This window comes from Pelecanus crispus, chromosome 5, assembly GCF_030463565.1.
Source record: "Pelecanus crispus isolate bPelCri1 chromosome 5, bPelCri1.pri, whole genome shotgun sequence".
In the NCBI taxonomy this organism is placed as follows: domain Eukaryota; kingdom Metazoa; phylum Chordata; class Aves; order Pelecaniformes; family Pelecanidae; genus Pelecanus; species Pelecanus crispus.
In genome coordinates this window covers 5,081,830-5,095,333 of record NC_134647.1, presented here as the reverse complement: position 1 = coordinate 5,095,333, position 13,504 = coordinate 5,081,830, and the positions used below count along the sequence as shown (strand labels likewise).

At 39.3% G+C, this 13,504-nt stretch overlaps 1 protein-coding gene across 7 annotated transcripts in view; it reads right to left on the bottom strand.

The window, feature by feature from the left end:
• Positions 1-13,504, bottom strand: part of QTMAN (queuosine-tRNA mannosyltransferase) — a 125,583-nt gene that overhangs the window by 94,825 nt on the left and 17,254 nt on the right. The window lies entirely within an intron of this gene.

The window sequence follows — 13,504 nt, the reverse complement described above, 5'->3', positions numbered from 1 at the left end:
AAGGTTTTATGTTTAATTTAAAAAAATTAACATAAAACCCAGAGAAAGCAGAGTTAGGCAATCTTTCACAAACATGACATACTACAATCACTGTATAAGCTGGATTAGTACTTATTACCATGCTACTAGAGAATTAAGCTGTTTTTAGACCACCAAAGAGCTTTAAATTGCAACTTTTGTCTCTGTAAGAGAAACCTATATTTAAAACGTCTGCTAAATTCAAATTAACAGCCACATCATTAACTCACCATCTCACACCCCCCCCCACCATTTCAGCTGCTATTGTGGCATTCTCATCTCGCCCTATCAACGCTACGACGTGCAATACGGACAGCGCTCCCCGGTACCGCGCGGATCGCCGCAAAGCCTGCGTTGAAGGTCGCACGTCTAACGCGACTGCCCTAGCTCCCCATCCCGCAGCACTTCCCCGTGTCACAAATGACCTCCTTGCCTCCAGCAGGACCATCGCTGCCTTGGAGCCCGGCCAACTTTCAGGGCCACCACGCGCACAAGCTCCGCTCTTACGCTAAGCTTGTGCTTAATCCGAATCACTTAATAGTCCTTCTGACTTCTGAGGAACTGCTTATGTGAATTAAGTTAAGCGTGTGCTTAATGCATACAAATATTCATGGGAAGGAAGCTGAGCGTGCTTGCAGGTTCAGAGCCGCAATGTGTCCGGAGAACGCTCTGCCCTTTGGTATCGTCTTCCCCATTATTTTACTCCAAAGGACTGAAAAGCTGTAAAATATAAAAACCTTTACTTTTTTTTTTTTTTTAGTTACCGGCAGACAAAATGACTAATATAGGTTTCCATTTATATCCAGCAAATTATAAAAGTAAAGGTGCTAAAGTATTTTCATTTTGCTTTATAAATCTTTGTGTCACGGAACTGTGATTTACTCTTTTATGGCACTGCCCTAAATCTTTCAATTAAATTCCCATGCAACTTAACTAAAAACACATTTTGCCTTCCCCTTGGGAGACCACACAGGGCATATTTATGTATCTATGGATATGGAGGCTGAACTCTCCAATTCACCGGGCTTACAGCACGGAGCGAGTTTAAAACAGCACCTGATTTGTACTGGAATATTCCCTCTGTCTGGCAGAAGCTCTGTCAGCATGAAGGACTGACGGACGCAGCCGCTGCATCGCAGGACAGGTAACCCAGCTCTCCCTGGCAGAGGAGGAACGCTGTAGGGGACAATCCCGCCGCAGCAACAGGGACTGTCCTGCACTGCAAATGAAATCCAAGGGCATAAATCTCTGCTGCAAAACAGCGGCATTCACAGTAAAATGAGTTTATGACTGTAGATCTGGCAGTCCAGAAAAGAGGTACGAGCGTTCTTCGTTTGCCAGGTGCAGACGACCATAAAACAGAGTTACATTTGGATATCACTACAAATGTGAGCCCTTTAGGGGGATACAGGTACTAAAATAAAAGACCGTTCCGACTGACTGAACTGACCCTCATCCAGCCTTCACGGGGGGAGCGCGAGGCTGGAAGAAGTGTTTTGCACCAATCTAGAACTAAAGCCGTGAGCGCTTGGAGGCATCAAATCCCACCGTACTTCTCACAAGGCATTGACCGCTTTGCTCTCAACAAGCCCCAAATTATACTGTATCTAAAAGCACTTTTTTTTTTTCCTGAAATGTCAGTTGGCAGGCCTAATGTCATACAGCGGAGTCTTAAACCCTCACATTTTTACCCCAAATACGGCTTTATTCTGGGCAGGGTTCTTGTGCTCTCAGCAGAGCGAAGTCAGGGTGCCACCGGAGACCACGCAGGCACTACGACAACCCAACAAAACCCATAAAACACAGAACACGGTCACGCCGCTGCTGATGGCTACATTTTCTCCAGTTGATCAGAAACCAACCCAAATTTTATAGCAAACAACAGGAGCTGTTGGGGAACCATTTGCAGTGAGATTAGGGGCAGCTCATCCTTCTGCCGAAGGCAAGCACGGTTGGGATAAGAAGTACTGAACATGTTCTGCTATGTTGCCTCCTTAAAGGTCACGGAGAAGACAAGAGGTATGACCATGAACATATCCACCTTGAGAAACAAGGGCTTCAAAGACGACGGTGTCTTCAAGCTCCTCAAGATCAAACCTGAGGGCTTTGGTTCCTCCATCATACAGTCTCCTTGACTACACCCCAGCAAATTCAGACAAGCCCATGGATTTAGCTTTAAGTTATTTTTCAAATGTAAACTGTATATCAAATAGAATTATTAATGCCTGGCATGTTAAACAGACCAGTTATTTTTGTCTATTATTACACACATTTTTAGACGATCAACTTGCAGAAGTCGCATTTTTACCACTAAACCGAGAATACGCAAATTGCAATCAGATATAAAATGCTTTTCCATTTCCCATTAAACAATAGATGACTCTGAATTTCTGAACAATAAATACTAATAAGTGATAATATGACAGTATACAGTGTAATAAATTAACAATAATTTTTTTGACACAGAAGGTACAAATGTCAAAAATTCTTACAGACATTATAAAATATCTCATAAATTAAGTTTTTTCTAGATAGAGCATAATTTGAAATGTTTACAGAAATAATTAAGTCTTACTATTTTAACGTTCTTTATTTTTCAGAACAAATCACAAGGGTTGTCATGCCTTTCATCTTAATTAGGCCATGTGTTTGTCTTATTTATTTGTTATGTACTTTCATAAACGTTTACAAATATTAATTGTAAATAAAAATATTTTTTCCTCTTGCTGTAATTACTACATGTACATATAGTACACAGCGATAAATATTCATGGCTGCTACCAGTTCAATAGTTCTGAATTTGGGGTTTGTCTTGTATACTAAAATACAGTAGAAATGAATAGCTTGTTTGAACTCATACTGCCAATCCCTTTTTAATATTTTGATTTAAAAATACATTCTCCCTCGCTCATTTTACAGTATGTTATTTCAGACTATAGTTGAAATTCGTGTTCCTACTGTGACAGACCTTAGTTCTGTTTTCCAAAAGAATTTACTGCCTAGAAATGAAACGCATTTTCCCCTTCTTCATATATACCACCCCTCAAACAAACCTCTGAACTCCCCGCATGCACATCTGCTACGTGACGCAGCTGGAGTAGAAGGGGGCTGCGCTTCCAGCCCCACTGTCGCATGTCCCACCCTTCCCTGCGTCTCCTCACATCAGGCTTTCAGACCTCTGTTTGAACCACGGATGGAGCTCTTGAGAACCTCCTGTCTCAACCTGCTGACCTCACTGATGTTAGCCAGCAAAACTAGAGCGGGGCTGAAGCTAACAGCAGCAAATCTCTCACCTTTAGAATATTCAAGAGGTTACATAAATGCATTATTTCATTTGTAAATTATTTGGGTTCTCCCTCAATTCCTTCCTGAATTTTTATCTCAAAGCTGATCGGAATATTTACGTGCAATCCAACGTCAAAATCCAATTTTGGGGGCCAGATCTCCAGCTGACACAATTGGGTAAGAACTAACCTTAAACACATACCACTATTTCCAATGACCTTTAACTCAAAAAGATACTGAAAAGGATGTGAAAACAGTTAATCAAAAGCACTTTTCTATTTAACGTCAAGAAGTAAGATTGAAAGAGACTTACAGATAAGACTTCTAGACGTTTGAGGGGCGAGTATTTTGTTCGGATTGCTTTGGTTTTTAGGCAATGGCACTGAAGCTTCTTAAATTTTATTAAGTGCGTGGTACTATTTTTTTTCCCCCCGATTTGTAATTAAATTTGGCTTCAATTAATTACTGACAGATGCACATTTTTACTTTAGTGGCCAGATTGTTCACCATGGGCTACATCGTCCTCTCTGTTTCCACAAAGGGAGAGGTCGAGACCAAGCAGCTATAGCTGCGGTGACGGGGGGAAGGAGAACGCCATCATCTCCCTTGCTCAGATTTCGTCAGCATTAAATAATGAAGCAAAGGCATCTTATTAGAGCAGAACATAAACAAATCAGAATAACCCACTAGTGAAAAGCAGCCATTGCTGCGTGGTCTATGAGAGATGTATGGACTAACTGCTCAAATAGATGTTGCAATGGAGCAAGAAAAAGAAAGTAGGAAGAAAAAGAAAGGACAGTGTCTGAAGGCAACAAATTCACCAAGGGTAAATACACAGGATGCAGTGATACAGAGTGAAATGACTTTTTTAAAGAAAAAGACTTGCAAAACTGATGTCCTACTCAATTAGGTAACATTTGAATAGCATTACTTGTTGCTTTAAAGTCTGCAAATTCATTTCATTGGGTAACTTATCTGTCCCACTCTGGAGAAAAAACAAACATGTCAAATGACTGGCATGAAAAATGCAATATGCCCAAGAGGTTGTAGCAACACGGGTAAGTCTTAAGACTACAAACACCACCACTACTATTCAGTAGCAAATCTGAACAACAAACTTTGAGGACCATTACTTCACATCATCTGGTGTCAGTTTGGATCCAGGATGACACAGAAGAGGCAGTCCATGTCATGGATACATAGACCTCACTGCAAGCGAGACTTGATTTAGACCATGGAAGAGGAATCAAACTCAGTGCAGCACAGACTCACCAAAACAGTGAGAGTTTCCCATAAGAAAGGTTTATATGAATAGATACTCTCATGATTGAATGGTAAAGTACAATGGCTGGTTTTCCTTTATTTTAAAAAGTTTTAACAAACTCAAAACTCAAATCTTCTCCCAATTTTCAGGTTTACACATTGTATGTCTTAAAACAACAGAAGCCCCACTCGCTTTGCACAATCACAGAGATGATGAGCAGGGTCTTCAAAGACGGGCTAGCAGTTTTACGTTTCAAATGCCCAGAAAATCCTGTTCTCCATAGTATTTCAGACTGTTCTGTACGTTGCTTTATGCACCCTGATATCTAAACACTTTTTTACAAATTTGAAGACTACAGCTAAAAGGAACTTAGTTTTCTTAGCAAATAGATTTCACATTTTTCATATATCCCATGGCTCTGATTTCATCTCATGCAATCTATAAACATCAAGTCCTTTATTAAATATTTTTATGGAAGCACTTAGCTAATTTTCCCAAAAAACTCCCACTGCAGCGCATCAACCCAAGGCATAACTACTGCCTACGAATGGGGACCTCAGGAAAAGCAGGATTCTTCCCAGAAAACTAATACAGTCCTCGAAAAAACTCAGACTGTCATAAAACCTGAGCAGCTGGCAACTCTGTCACCATGAAGTATCCATATGGAAGACCGAGATGTGTCAAACTACCCAAAACGAGTTTGGATAGTGCAGAAGATGGAATAAATAATTCAGTATCTTCAACACTTTCAACAGCAGGTAGTAGATATGCTACCTGCTTCTACAACGTGCCAAAATGTAACATGCGAGTGCGAGCGAGCGAGAGAATGTGAGTATCTCCAACCTGTTTTCATGAGGATATTTTGCTTGAGGAACTTCTCTTTTTAGAGGCATATGATCCGCATCAGATGTTTGTCAGGAGCAGACAGCACTACAGAACACTAGGAATAACTTAGGGGTTTTAATATATATTCACAAAGTGCATACTCCTTCATATACATATATAAAAAAACATATCTTATAATCAAATATTACAAAAAATATAAGGCAAGTGCAAATACTTAGTTCTCACAACTGCCCTTCACACTTCTATAATTTTCGCTGCTGCAGCACAGTGGCAACTTTCCTGCCATAATATAAGCTGAGCAAACTATTCAATGTGATCAGTGAACTGGCAATCAGAACTACAATTTAAATGTTTCTGCTCTGTGTTCATGCAATAGTTCAACTACATTGTGCAGCGTCAATCTTCTTCCTTCTCTTCCTAGAAGAAATAGCCACACATTGGCGCATAAAGGTACATCATGTATACTTACAGAAGATAAAGCGACGCTTCTGTTCCCTAAGAAATTAAAATAAGACTATTTAATGCTTAAGAGCCTCCAGACATTTGGCAGTGTTAGGTTAATGGTTGGACTGGATGATCTTAAAGGTCTTTTCCAACCTAAACGATTCTATGATTCTACGATCTAATATCTGTATCTGGGTAATAAACTAAATGAGAAAGTGCCATTAGAAGAGAGGGTATGCCACAGCATACTAGTCAGAAGTCTCCAGGAGAGTAGTGGCTCTCCTATTTGCCTACCTAGGTCAAAATCAAATATCCTAACAGTTTCTCGAATATTAGCGTGGGACAACATGAGCTACTCACTAGCCCTGAGTGCCCGTGACCACTGCAACATCTCGCTGGGCATGCAACGCCGCTCCTCCAGCATGTCCTGCAGGTAGAAGGTGATGCTCGGTCTCCGAAACCACAGAAAAGGAGGTTACAGGAGAGCCCCACTTACCGGTAGGCACCAGAGGACCAAAGCTCTACCTACCTGGAGATACTTATCAACCAGCACTTCACCAAAACCATGGGGACGCCTGTAGACCAATATTCAAAAGCATATCAATAAGGAAAGATTCAGTCTTCATGTATTATACACTATTTTCAGCCACTCGACTTTCTTATAAGATCATTTTTTTTAAACTCGGCAAAGCCCACACCCGCTACCAGATTTGAACGATTACATCGAAATGGCTGAATGACCAACTGAAGTGAGATCTCAAAGAAGTGAGACAAACACTCTCCCAAATTCAAAAGCTGCCAAATATATTTCATCAGACTTTCAAAAAATAATTGTTTTGTCTGTTCCGAATTAAGCTTTAAGTGCTTTAAGAGCGTTTTCTTTACAAACATGGCTAAAGATCACAAAGGGGAGCATTTGGCTTGAATGTAACCCTTCAGTCATATATTTATCAAATAAAACTTGCATCATGCCTGGCATATACCATAAGCTGTTTTATTTCCGTAACATGATTTTTAAGTGTAATCTGTATTGATGTCCCATCATTTTATTTCATGTGTTATCATAACAGGCCTCTACCTGCAATGCCACCAGCAAAAGAAAAGGAGTAAGGTCTCAGCTCTGCAGCTGGGGCAAGGCAGTTTAGAGCTCCTGACGTGGGACACAGGGGACCAACGCAAGAGCAGAGACATATAGGAGAGAATTCAAAGGAAAAGAGAATGTGCTAAAATTGTGAGAGAATTTGATGGGTCTGAAACTGAAGCCTTTTGCCCATTTTTTAAAATGGTCTCCAGCTCCTGGCTGAGAGTTTTGCAGGGTTAACAACTACACTAGTCATTTACAGTCACATGAAACTCCATTTTTACAACATGGATGCATTCCTTGAGTAAGCAAACTGAACCCCAATGCTGCAGCGTTTTGAGATTTTCCCCACATGAAAAAAATCCAATGATGGAATAATAACAGAATAATAATGCTTCCAGATATTTTACGCATTACGTTTTCCCAACACATCTCATATGCAACTACGGTATCCTGAAACTTCTGAATTCCTTTTATCATTAAATAAAGCATCCCGTGCTGAATGCCCATTATTCCCCAGTAACATGCAGGAGAAATACACGCCTCGGGGGTTGAAGTCATACACAACAAAGTCAGAAGAATATACTAGATGCTTTCTAATCTTTAAGATTAAGAAACTGAGGCCAAAGCTTGCTTATCGAGGGCCACGAAGAGAACCAGTGCCACAGTGAGAACTCAGGAGCCCAAGCCGGAGTTGAAGATAAGCAAGTGTCACAGTCTAGTGATTTAATCAACTCACATACGATCACGTCACTGTTTACATATCTTATGGACCCTGCTCACCACAGTACCTGACAGATGTCCCAGAATAAAATGTTATCTTCGTGAGACCGTACATAGTGATTCGGTATTTTCAGATATCGTATTTTCAAGCGCAGATAGTACATGTATATGCACATACGTTTGCGTGCATGCACACACAGATATACAACACATACATAACATGCATATATACTCTACACGTACATATTTTCTGCACTTTGATCCAATTCCACCGTAAAGCTGTGAAGCGCTACATTCCGAATCAAGCTATTCAAGCTGCGGCCAGGAAAATTGTTGACAACGGCTAATTTGTTATTAGGAAAAGATCATGTGTCCCTCCGTCCCAGAAAGCTAAAAATCTGTTCGAGGAGGCTGGCCGACAGGCTTTCGTATCTGCAAAAACTGAGCAAAGTGAAACAGATTTGGTCAAGGTCACCAAATAATACAATTTTTTCCAGCAATGCCTTTGGACTACATGTAAAACCTTCCAGGGGCTCCTCAAAAGGAAACTTTACTCAAAGCTGTTTGTCAAGATGACCGGAGTTGTTCTTCGGAAAGTATTTCCAAAAAAGTTCTGGAGCACTGGTAGCTGTACAATCATATGGGATTAATTTTCTGTATATCTCTATATATTGCTGGAAGAAACAAATTAACTTCAAAATTCAAAGATCTTTATACAGCCCTGTGCTCTAAGGTACAAATATTTAAGTAAGCTCTACTTCCTGTCAAACACCAAAATGGATATTAAATCACATTAAATTATTATAGAAACAAGCAGTAAAATCTCTTTTCTGCTTTCTCTGTGAGCTCCTGCATCTTTTCTTGCACCGAGTAGAAAAGATAATTCGGTATTATCTGCGACTGAAATACCTGCTTCTTTTACGGACGTAGAAACACATGCCCAGAAGTCTCATGAATATCCCTCGTAAGGGATGACTCTACAGACTGGCTCAGGAAAACAGTATTTATTTACCACGTACCTTCCCCCAGCCCCTTGTGATGATTTCAGGATGCCACCCCTTCATTCACCTTTATTTTTGCTCTTAGCAAGTAATGAGCAAACCAACCAACCACACCGAGGGAAGGCGCTGAACCCTTCCAGCCCCAACTGAACCCAACCCCCCCACCAAGCCTATGACCACCACCCGTACGCGCTCAGCACGGCGGGAGCCTGCGGGCTCACCAAGAGGGGGAAATGGTCCTCTTGGCTTCATACACGATATTAAAGAGAGGAATACATTTAGTGTTAGGGGGAAAGAAAAAAAAAAAAAAAGGAAATCTCCCTCTCTCTTTCTGGCACCAGGACCTGTGGATTGACTTGACGAGAAAGAAGCAAACCTGTAGATAAAGTATAAAAATTTAATTTCTTCCGCTCTTCCTGCTCCTGTGTTTGGATAAATCCCCACAGATTAGTAGAAAGCACAAAAAGAAGGGGGGGCAGGGCACTAGGCAAAGAGTCTCAAGCCAGAATTACATCCATCAGGGCGGTAGCACTGCAGTGTCCTGAGCGGTCCCCACCACAGACCTCCTTAGGGCTACTGTTTCAAGGAAAAATTAAATAGCATTACACAGAAACAGTTCAAGATTGACGTTTTCCAGCTTTGTGTCATGTTACATTATTTGAATGAACCTCAACTTTTAAAAACATCCAAACAAAAGCGGATGAGGGCTTAAAAAAAATTCAGAACAAATGAACAAATGAATTATTCTTACTAGAAGCAAAAGAGCCACCCATGCTGAGTACTACCCGTGGTAAGAAAAGGTAACAATATCTTTGAAAATATATTCTTTTTATTGCAAGTTTAATATGAAAAAAGCTTATTATTCTACTAATTTTTACCAGTGACGTTACTCAGGTTGTGCCTCTAGGTCTTTGCAGGTCCATCTCGCAAGAGCCACTGGATGAAGCCCGGGGCTCCCACCGCAGCTGCTCTCCCACCCGCACCACCTCCGAGGTTCGGGGTTACACACTGCAACAGGGGCCCAGCTCAACTGCAAGGATACAGCCCCGAAACTACAGAAAAAGCTCTTCAGAAGTATGGGGGGAAAAAAAAAAAAAAAAAAAAAAAAAAAAAAAAAAAGCAGGATTTTTTTCTAAGTTACCCAAGAAATCTGAAGCAGCAAGCACTCAACCTACCTCTTCTCTCCACTCACAACCACTTATAGAAAGCCTGCTGTTAACCCTTCTGAACAGATAAAATTCCCTGTTATCTTCCATTTATTTTCATTTTTACCTGAAAGGCAGAGAAGACTTAGGCTTTTATGTACAACAAACACGAACTGAACTTTTTTTCTGCAGTGCCTTAGACTGTGGTCTACTTCCACCGATATGAACGCATACCTGAATTTCCACAAAAATAACAATTTTGCCCTGCTGATTTAAGTATGGCATATATTTAACGTAATGTTCATCTATACACATTCTCGCTGTTTAAGAACTCGGCGCAGGTGTTCTTAATAAAATAAATTTATTTTTAAAAAGGATGCTATTCTATAAGCTTTGAAGCTCACACATAGTCTAACTTAACCCAGCTTGGGCTCATCTGGTCTTTAAATGACTTCTTTCATGTGGTCAGCCCACGAGCCATACGTACTGCTGCTCAATCACGCCACTGTACATCGTCAGCGTGAGGATGATTTGCATGATTTGCATTTCCTGTACCATTTGAGCTTCAATGAGCTCTAAGCACCACATACAAAAGAAACCACCGCCAAGTAATGCAAAGATTTTAGTTAAACCAGATGAGACTATTTTAGTCAGGCTGCCAATACTGGGGCGGGGGGGGGGGGGGGGGGGGGTGTGGAAAAAAAAGTCTCAGGGATATCCTGTTAAATAAGGATTTATTTGGAGGGAATCTGAACCTTAGATTCATACCCTTGCTTTTAAAATATAAAAGCTGTATGAATTCCTTAATAAATATGGTCTAGCAGAAAATGATTCAGCGAGAACTTTTTTTTTTCCCCCCCAATGTTCCTTCGATTTTGGCACCACATTATGTTAGTAATTTATTTAATAGTACATAAATGGGTTCTGATTACATTAGTTTTCCTACCATATAAAACTAAATCTAATTAAACCAAATTCACTGCTGGTTAAAATTTCTATGAAAAAAATCTTTTATCACAAATGATCAATAAAAGCTGTTGGACAAATAACTATGATAGAGACAGCATTACAGTGGGCTTCAATGAATAAGTACTAAAGTTTAAAAAAAAAAAAAAAAAAATTTACCAGAGCCTCGTTGTCATGAAAAACAGAGACAGATGGGGAGACAGACCTATATGATGCTACAAATAGATGAATATCTTGTAAGGATTTCAACAAATGTTCTAAGACCTAGTCAAAATTTGAAAACTACAGATTTGCTTGTGCTGCTGTACTGAAGTTCACCTGAAATCCAAGCCATAATATAATCATTATGCATATTATTAAAGTTTCAAAAAATAACAATAAAAATACAGAGTATCCTTAAAGCCTTTATAGATCTTTTCTAGATAACTGCACAATTCGTAATGTCATTATTTAGTACAAACCCTGTGTTAGTGCAAAAAAGAAGTTCGCTTTGATAGCTACTTTGGAAATGAGACCTATCCTCTTCCCAACTCAGAAACAAAAGGTGTGCACATAAACTCCACGTGCAATACTGTATTTTATAGTAAGTCTTTCTTTAAAATGGTAGATAAATTCAGACACTGGAAAGATTAATAAATAGTAGCACGCTGATACAGTGAACTGCATGTGACCAGCTACAGGGTGTGCATCACGTATGCCTGATAGCAAACCAAGACAGTCTGTTCGAGCACTCAAGGAATCTGCATATAATCATGCTTAATAAAAACCACAGAAAAATCCCATTGCTGCTGGTTCCAAAGTACATTCATTTTTAGAAAAATTAAGTTGCGTCTTCATTCTTCCGTATTGTTTAAACGTAACCAAATATAAGAAGTGGCAGAAGCTGCAGCCAAGGGGTTAAATTCTATCTTGAATACAAAAATCCCACTTACTCCATTGTTGTCTGCAAATACAGAGTCAAGAGCAACATTTAATCACAACATGTACTTTCTATATTGTGACTGTAAGATTTAGTAATCGAAACGGCTACCATATTAAAAATGCATTCTGTCATTTTTCCACTTAGAGATCTCCTGTATAATGCTCTTATTTAAAGGTCAGCTAATTTTATTATGGAAAGTAACTAATAACCTTTATTAATTCCTAGGCTCGCAGTTTTCTAGCACATCAACCAAATAAATAATACGCTGAAGGAAGACACAATACAAACCAAGCTGTTGAATATCCTTCTCTACTGTGTGGGCAAAAATCTGTATTTGCAATAGACAAAAGAGGTCATTACAAATTTAATACATGGGTTTTGCTCTGGAAATTACAAAAGCATGTATAGACGGAGCTTTTTCAAAGCCAGGCTGCTGGTCCTCCCCCATGCTCTGAGATGCTGAGACCACTGAATGAGGTGCTAGGTCCACTGATGTCCAAGCACAACCAATAATCCCAAATGCTATACAGCACTTTTTTTTTTTTTTTTTTTTTTTTGTCATTTCCTAAATTTGCAGGACATGCGCAATATTGGAGAACATAACTAAGAATTCTGCTTACAAACTTTTCTGCTGTCTTTAATAAAATGACTGAACAACGTGAAAATATCAATGTTAAAAATATACGTATTTCTATGTTATTCTCGTGATATCTCTTGTATGGGAAATATTACTAATGTTGCACACTATATAAAATGATGCAAGAATATCCAGTGGTTTATTATGTAAAGCAAAAATGCTTAAGTAGATCAGAATGCAGCATTATTCATGACCAGCTTTTCCTAGCACACTGCTTTGGGTGAGTTTGTTCCTAAGAAACATTACTATGCTTGAAACTAAAAATAGATAGCTATTTTTAGCTATTTAATCACATGAGGAAAAGCCACAGTTTGTATCAGTCTTGTTTAATTTACAAAATAATTCCATAATGCACCCTGCACGTATATCATGAAAATCCCTGGCACACAACCTCCAGGCTCGCACACCGTGAGCCACGCGCCGGCTGCGAGTGGAAGCAAAATGGGTTTTAAAAGATTCCAGCAACAATAGTCTTGTGACTAAATCAGAAACAGAAGCAGAAGTCATGAGCCAAACAGATACCTATCGGTTTCCTTGAGCTTAATCTGATTAAAACATGGCTCTCAAAAATGTTAAATAGAATGCCACGTCAGAGAGCAGGCAAATGATAAAAATAGTTCATGACAGGAAATCATTATTAAACCAGCATTACTAGTGTATCTGTTATGGAAATTTCCCTGTAATTTTTCAAGGTTTCCCCTTATGCTTTTCTTGAGTTGCCTGTTAGACTTTATTTTTTTTTTTTTCTCCTCAATGGCGTGCAAGTTTGAGATGTAAAAAGAAAATTATCACTGCAATTTTCCAACTATACTCTGCTCAATGCCGTCTCAAGTGTGTCATACATCAATTTGTCATTCACTTTAACAAGAAATCACATAATATTCAGAAGCAGAAAATAATCCAAAAAGGGCAAGTGCCACTATGGCAAAAATACATTCACATGCCATCACAGGAAAAAAAAAAAATTAATCTTAATTACAAGGACTTTCATAATGAAAGCATCTCAAAAACATTTAAGTGGGGGGAAAAGTTTTGATGAAAAGCTGCTGGGAATGACAGGAGAGCCATTCTAGAGTCCACCAACCAAAGTTAGAAGAAGAAAACTTTTGATAATATACTATCGCAGATCAATCTTAACGTTTTAAAAAGCTTACACAAATAAAATAAAATTC